The sequence below is a fragment of the Hordeum vulgare genome, chromosome 2H (assembly GCF_904849725.1).
Source record: "Hordeum vulgare subsp. vulgare chromosome 2H, MorexV3_pseudomolecules_assembly, whole genome shotgun sequence".
Classification (NCBI taxonomy): domain Eukaryota; kingdom Viridiplantae; phylum Streptophyta; class Magnoliopsida; order Poales; family Poaceae; genus Hordeum; species Hordeum vulgare.
Genome location: NC_058519.1, coordinates 399,333,431 through 399,342,096, shown reverse-complemented (window position 1 = coordinate 399,342,096; position 8,666 = coordinate 399,333,431).

Genomic DNA, 8,666 nt, shown 5'->3' with positions numbered 1-8,666 from the left:
GTCCTTTCATGAAGCGTTCCACCTTTGCAGCTTTTGTGTTGACGTCTTCCGGTGCATATCTTTAGAAGAGGTTAAACTTTTGCATGTACTCCTTGACGGTTCCATTGCCTTGCCTCAAAGCTCGGAATTCCCGCTTCTTAATGGTCATCATTCCAGGGGGAATCTGAGCGGCGCGTAATCCTTCCTTCAATACAGCCCAAGTGATAGCCTACCCTTCTCGCATGATCTGGAACCCGCCCCACCAGGCTCTGGTCGTGCCTCCAAGACAGTGAGAAGCATAATGGACTTTCTCTCGGTCATCGGTGCATTTGATCAGCGCGAGGAGGTCTTCGATGGTGCGGATCTAGTCATTGACATTCAATGGTTCAGTTGTCTCCGTGAATATGGGCTGCGTAGTCCTGATAAACTCATACAGAGTGGACCGACTATTGCCATTTCCATTCTGCGGCAGATTGTTCACCAAGACTTGAGCCAGCTATTGGATGACAGCATTGTTGGCTTGATGTTCCTCTCGGAGAGCTTGGAGGAACTGAGCCATGGTCATGCTCTCCGGAGGAGGCGGCGGTGGGGGAATTTTGCCTTGCTGCTGCTCGAGGTGATCTCCAACTTGAGCAGACCCACCAGTTCCCTGCTGCTGGCCAGAAGTGGTAGTTTTGGGGTTGCCGAAGGTGTCGGTGCGAGTTGAAATCACCATCCTGTCTGGGAGCAGACAGGTCAATATGCCGAAGCGGTCGGGAATTATAAGGGATGATGCTCCTAGATAAGGGGGTTTGGTACTGTGCAAGTGTGTGATACAAACAAAGTTTTTGAGAAGACTAATGCAATAAATTGAAATGAGTGATGTAGTCGCTTACAAGCTGCCTAAGGCAGAAACGCGGCTTGCATCAAACATGAACAGGAAGCACACAACACTCATGGTTCTCATGAACCGATTCACGAACTCGACTTCGCTGGGGAGACTCCTAATTTGCCTAAGACATACCTCTAAGCAGCGGACTGCTCGGTGTCGTATGCAGGTTCTGGAGTGTCTCCGTCTTCATCCTCGTCGGTACCTTCTTCCTTTAGAGTTGTGGGAGATGGGAGCGGTCCATCACGGCGTCTCTTTGTTTGTGAAGCGGTGAGGAGCTCAGTGTACTCTTCCGCGGTCACACGACGATTCTATATAGGAGTGGCCTGGAGGGGTGGTATCCCTCCTCGGAAGGCAATGACTGACTGCCCTCCTGGTGCTCCTTCCTTCTTGACCTTGCGGGTCTTCATCTTTTCCAGGCGTAGTAGGTCCTTGACTTGGTGCAATTGTTGGTGAACCGTCAGAGACTCCTTGATCAAAAGGTGAGTCAAGGTGTCGGCGGAGAGGCTGAAGTAGGTCTGAAACCTCAGTGGCGTCCCGTCCTCTGGGGATGGGTTAAGTGTCTAGCTCCCATCAATCCTATCCTTAACAAAAGGAAGGTGACGAATAGCCGGCTCACTGGCCATCTGATGACCCACAAGTGTAGGGGATCGCAACAGTCTTCGCGGGTAAGTTAACCCAATTTATTGATTCGACACAAGGGGAGACAAAGAATACTTATAATCTTTAACAGCTAAGTTGTCAATTCAACCGCACCTGAAAGATACTTGCTTGGCAACGAAATATTAGTAGCAACGGTGATATGAGAGTGATTGTGGCAACGGAAATAATGGTGGCAAAGCAACGAGAGTAAAACAACCAAAGTAGAGCAACTGGTGACTAGCAGGATTAAAACACTGTAGGCTAGGGAGATGGATGGTTGGTCATGGATGAGAGATATCATGTATTTAACTTGGGGCAAGGCACATAGAAAAGTAATGATCATCTAAGAAAATATCAAACATTAGGCATGTATCCCGAGGTAGTCGTGCGTGCTTGCAATAAGAACTTGCACAACATCTTTTGTCCTACCATCTCGCTACCAACGGGGCTAAAAGGAACTTATGGAGATTAAGTTGCTCTTGTTTAAAGAGCACCGGAACAAAGCATTAACAATCAATGGATACATGGGATCCTCAAATCACAGTCTATCCCCTTTGGTGTCCCAAGCTGCTACCATTGGGATCACCGGTTTCGGACTATTAAGATAGGATCAAGAACACAAATATATTCATGAATCCATAAGGCATTCAAATATGAAATCATAGCACTCAGGACCAAAGTGACAAGCATTAAGTGTAACACATAGTAGCAAAGATGATAAACACCATAGTAGATGATAGGCAACATGCCCCCAACAATCCGACGAACTATTACATGATCTAACTCATCCAATCCCTACCACCCCTTCACTTATAGCAGGGAATTACTCACACATGATGGGGGAAGCCATGGAAGGATGATGGAGTGGTGATGGTGATGACGATGGCGACGATTTCCCATCTCCGGAGGCCAAAACAGCCTCGAGGTTAGCTCTCCCGAAGAAGAACCGAGGGTGGCGGCAGCTCTGCGTCATGAACTTGCAAAACGACTTCTGTTCTGGGATTTCTCCCTCACGGGTAAAAACAGGAGCCAAAGTAGGCACGAGAGGGGGTGGATCCCACCCAAGCGGTCTCCCGGCACGGCTAGGGGGCAGGCCTCGCCCACATGTCGCCTGGAGGTCTGGTGGCCCCCCTCCGGCCCATCTTCTGGCCCATGATTCTTCCTGGTGCGTGGATTTGCTCTATTTTTTATTGGAATTTTCCGGGACGTCTAAATATCCATCCTTCACACAAGAAAACCCTACAGGAAGCTCTGTTGAAAACAGCGTCAGTCCGGGTTGGTTTCATTCAAATCATGCAAGAGTGAGGCCAAAATAATAGGAAAAGTGTTTGGAAAGTCGATACGTTTGAGACGTATCAACTCCCCCAAGCTTAGCATATTGCTTGTCCTCAAGCAATTCAGTTCAATGAACTGGGCGCGATAAAGAAAACTTTGATAAACTCTTTTGCTTCATTAGATGTATATAAGCATGCACTACGAACAAGTCCAAAAAGTATTGAAGCAGTGCTACAAATACAATGCACAGAGCAATCCTTCAATCACGTGAAGAGTTTCAAACAACTAAGAATGAATAATATGCAACAGAAAATCATGAATAATATGCTCATGACTCAAACATACTAGAGTGGTATCTCGCTAGCCCCCATGAGTGAAGCAAAAACATAAATGCTGAGCTCCTTCGGAGTATTAAAGGAGACTAGAAATAAATATTTCAAAATGAGCAATATCACAATCATACAAAAGACAATGTGGTGCTTTGGGACAATGCACATTACACTCAGAATGACAATTATGCTCTCTATAGTCGGTGCTTTCTATAGGAAGAGGATGACTCAACAGTAAAGTAAAATAGACAGGCCCTTCACCGAGGGAAGCATTGATTTGGAGAGGTGCCAGAACTTTGTGCTTTTAAATCAGAGATAAATCAAAATTTTGGGTGGTATGCTTTCATTGTCAACGTAACAACTAAGAGATCTCAATATCTTCCATGCTAAATACATTATAGGCGGTTCCCAAATAGAAAAGTAAAGCTTTTACTCCCCCTCGACCAATTGATCACACTCCAGGCGGGTCGAATCCACGGGTACCGTCCATACAAACAACAATCCTGGGGGAGTTCTGTTTCATTATATTTGATTTGACTTTGATCATGGAACTGGCCATCCCGGTTACCAGCCAGTTTCTCGTGAATGATAGTGAATCAACACATATCTTGAGAATAAACTACTTAGCATGGAAGATAATGATAGCCCGCAGTCACTACATGAGCGGTTCGGGCATACAAAACAAAATATTTATTTGAAACTTTAGAATAAGGCACATGCAAATTTACTTAGGACGGCACATAAATACCGCATATAGGTAGGTATGGTGGATTCATATGGCGCAATTGGTTTCAAAGATTTTGGATGCACAAGCAGTCAGTCCGCTTAGTACAGGCGAAGGCTAGCAAAATACGGGGAAGCGACCAACTAGAGAGCAATAACGTTCATAATCATGCAGAGCGACAAAGCAACATTGAATCGGGCACGAAAGTTATATAACTATTCTGAAAAAAAGATATCATCAAGCCTTGATAGACTTCTAGTCATAAACATGTGTAAGCATGTGCCAAGTCAATCCTAAAATTCTCCAAAGGGAAATACCACTCCAATATGCCAAACCATGAACAATGCAATGCATGCAAATAATTTCGATAACACATTATGCACTCCAAGTATTTGATACTAGTCACAAAGAAAGCATGAACTACTGGTAAGGTATTGTAAACATAGCACTATGTCGCTACAAGCTGGTCTCTAGATCATAAGTACATGCATATGTACAAAAGTAGAAACAAATGGAGTTCATACCGGCTTCCCTTGTTGCATCCCTTCCATCGATCTTTGTCATTATTGCATCATCACTTGCACGATCGAACGGAGAAAGATGTAATCAAGTGCAAATGCAACCATCGACGTGAGCTGAACTATGCAAACAAAGCAAACTAAAGAGAGAAAAGAAATCTTTTTGGGTTTTCCAAAGGTTAAACAGAAGCAAAGGAAAAGAGAAATCCTTTTGTTTTTTTTGCAAAGAAAGAACAAAGCAGAACGAGCAAAAACTCTGAAAAGATTAAAAAGGAAACCACGGATGATACAATGAAAGGGGAGAAGGGTACGTACTCCCCCAAGCTTAGGCTTTTGGCCTAAGTTGAGCTTGGCTACTGCGGGCTCCAGGAGCTCCCTCCGGCTCCGGATTGGTACGGGTGGCTCCAAGAATCATACAAGGCCTCGGGCACATAAACTAATACCCGGCTGGCCTCCCAAGTAGAAGGCTCTTCTTCCTCGGGAACAACCCCCTCCATGGGGTTGTGGAATTGCTGCTGATGTGGGGAAACAAAATATTGGAGATGTTCCCCCAGTGAATGTCTCACAGATCCTTGCTGCAAAGGGAAGCGAATAGGGATTTCAGATCGTAGGGCTGGACTTTCATTTTGGTCGTCTTCCCGACATTCCGCACAACTATAACATCACAAATTCTGCCAAAGACATGGTAAAGACATCCTCATATAATCTGAATTCAATCATGGATGTTTTATCATTATATCTAAACCAGTTGACAAAATAATAGGTGAGTTTTGGATATTGTTGCACCCATCGTGTTACGAGATGTGTCAAACCTGCAGCTGCACAAAGGTTAGCAAACTTATCCTTAATACCTGCCGCCATAAGGAAATCTGAACACGGGTATGCCATGGCACGTGCCGTGTCCGTCTCATGGAGCAACTCCGGTGGTATGATATTATCCCTGTAACTTGTCCTCATAGTGGAAGATGAAGCTGCAGCTCTAGTTAGTTTGTCGATAGGCTCGGGTCTCTTCTTTCCAAGCCATCCTTTTTCTTTTCCAAACAAACTCATTTCAGAAATTTTTGATGCACCACAAAAACGAATGTTTAAGCAAAAATGAGTTGGAGAAAATTATTCTACTCACTTCCCTGTTGCATAAGCTTGCGTCAAAACTTCATAAATAAATTCCTAAACATGCATGCAAGCTCATATGAACAGCACCAAGAACTCCTAAGTACTCACAAATAAGACTACCAATCAAAATTCTAATCAGACGAGTGGAGGAGTCACATACCAAGGAGCGAATGCTCACATTCTCAATGCAAATGATGGGTTGTAGAGAGAGATCGAAATTTGCCACCAAGAATAGCAAGAACTCGAGCTCGAGGAGAAAATCGGGATTTTTGGAGTGAAAGAGAGAGAAGAGAGGAAGAAGTACCTCGAAAGGGGACCAGGTGGGCCCACGCGACCTGTGGGCGCGGCTAGGGGCCACATCGCGCCAGCTAGCCGCCTGGACCAGGGGTGGCCCCCCTGGTTGGCCCCAGGTGCCCCTGCGTCTCTTTTTCGATGGAAATTTTTATTATAATTTTTCTGGAATTTTTCTGAAAACTTCCGGAAAGCTCGAAACAAAGGTCAAACATATGAGAAGCTTCAAAAACATAAAACTTTGGTACATCAATGAGGATGAAAGATAAAAGAAATGAAAACATAACAAACTTCTCTTTTTATTCATATAAAACATATTTGTTAGCAAGGTTTATCAAGTCTTACTACCAAACGGGTGTTATATAGAGAAAAAAGTTTCATTTCTTATAAAGAAATCATGGCACCTTTATTTTAATGGATATTGTCCCCACCATAATGGTTTTGTATTTGTGGTGCACATGTAGAGGACAATCCCACTCTCCAACCTTCACTGTCTCAATATTTTCAATAGAATTAAGGCCATGCCTTTTATCAATCTTCTTCGGAAAATATATTGTGTGCTCCTTTTCATTAACATTGAAAGTCACCTTTCCTGTATTGCAATCAATAATAGCACCTGCGGTGTTAAGAAAAGGTCTACCAAGAATAATAGACATGCTCCCATCCTCGGGCTTGTCAAGAACAACAAACTCAGTAAGGACCAAGCAATTAGCAACTTCAATAGGAACATCCTCACAAATACCAACAGGAACGGCCGTTGACTTATCAACCATTTGAAGAGAGATATCTGTAGGGATTAGTTTATCTAAACAAAGCCTTTCGTAAAGGGAGAAAGGCATAACACTCACTCCAGCACCGAGATCACATAAAGCAGTTCTGACATAATTATGTTTTATGGAGCAAGGAATGGTGGGTTGATTCTGTGACAACAGACCTTCCCCTGCAACTGCATCAGAAGAATGCTGCTAGCACTCTCCATCAATCGAAACTAGAAGAATGTTGTTGACGGCCCACCAGCGTGTGGGATCGTAGCAGTTTTCGAGGGTAGAGTATTCAACCCAAATTTGTTGATCGCCAGGCAGGAGGTGAGAGGATACTCTCGAGTATTAGCAGCTGAATGTGTCAGATTCAACCACACCTCAAAGATTAGTATCTGCAAGCAAAGTAGTAACAGCAAATTAGTATGATAACAACGGTGTCAGAAACAATCTGTTGTCGGCAGACTATTCCTAACTGTCGTATCAATGGCGCCAAGTTGCCCCGTTGACGGAAATTGTCTGTTCCCATCAACGACCAGCGTATGAAAATTCTAGCAGGTAGCAGCAGTGTAATGAGTAATAGCAGCGGCAAGGAACAAAAGTAGTGACAGCAGTAGCAAGTAGCAAGTAACAACAGCAGAGCAAGACGAGTAACAGCAGCAGTAGGACAAACTCGTAGGCAATGGGTCGGTGATTTGTTTGGATGATATTCATCATGCAATATCTATAACACGGAGAGATATGTGGCTAGCTCCCGTTCGTCAATGTGATGTAGGCATGCATTCCGTGTGTCGTCATACGTGCTTAGGGAAAAGAAGTTGCATGACATCTATTGTCCATCCCTCCCGTGGCAGCGGGGTCCAAAAGGAAACTACAGGATATTAAGGTTCTCCTTTTAATAAAGAACCGGACCAACGCATTAGCACTTGCTGAACACATGAACTCCTCAAACTATGGTCATCACCGGGAGTGGTTCCGGTTATTGTCACTCCAGGGTTGCCGGATCATAACACATAGTAGGTAACTACAACTTGCAAGATCGGATCTAAAACACACATATATTGGTGACAACATAATAATTTCAGATCTGAAATCATGGCACTCGGGCCCTAGTGACAAGCATTAAGCATGGCAAAGTAGTAGCAACATCAATCTCAGAACATAGTGGATACTAGGGATCAATCCCCGTCAAAACTAGCTCGATTACATGACAGATCTCATCCTACTCATCACCGCCCAGCGAGCCTACGAATAGATTACTCACGAACGACGAAGAGCTTCATGGAATTGGAGAGGGGAGAAGGTTGATGATGATGATGGCGATGATTTCCCCTCTCTGGAGCCCAAAATGGACTCCAGACCTGCCCTCGAGATGAAGAAGAGGTTGTGGCGGCGCCTCCGTATCGCAAACGCGACGAAATCTTCTCTCTTGATTTTTTCTGTGACGAAAGTGAACTAATAGAGCTGAGATTGGGGGCGGTAGAGCCACGTGGGCCCCACAAGCTTGCCATCCACCACCAGGGGGTGGCGGTGGTAGGGCTTGTGGCCCACTGGCCCACCTCCTCCGGTGGATCTTTGCGCAGGTATTTTTCATATTTTCCAAAAATATTCTCCGTAAATTTTCAGGACGTTTGGAGAACTTTCATTTCTGCACAAAAAACAACACCAAGGCAATTTTGCTGAAAACAGCGTCAGCCCATGTTAGTTCCATTCAAATCATGCAAATTAGAGTCCAAAACAAGGGCAAAAGAGTTTGGAAAAGTAGATACGATGGAGACGTATCAACTCCCCCAAGCTTAAAACCTTGCTTGTCCTCAAGCAACTCAGTTGACAAACTAAGAGAGAAAGAAAAACTTTGACAAATTATGTTTGGTCTTGTTGTTGCAACTATGTCTAATTCATAACCAGAATTTCAGCAAGATCACAAGTTAACCACATAAGCAAGTGACACAAAGGTCTCACGGTAAACTAATATCAATGTCATAATCAGCTAACGAGCAAATAATAATGAGTTTCGAATACCAACACTTCAATAAAAACAAGCATGAAGCAATATGAATAGGTGGTATCTCGCTAGCTCTTTCTGAGACTGCAAAACATAAATGCAGAGCACTTTCAAAGATCAAGGGATGACTAAACATTGTAATTCATAGCAACGAAGATCCTGTC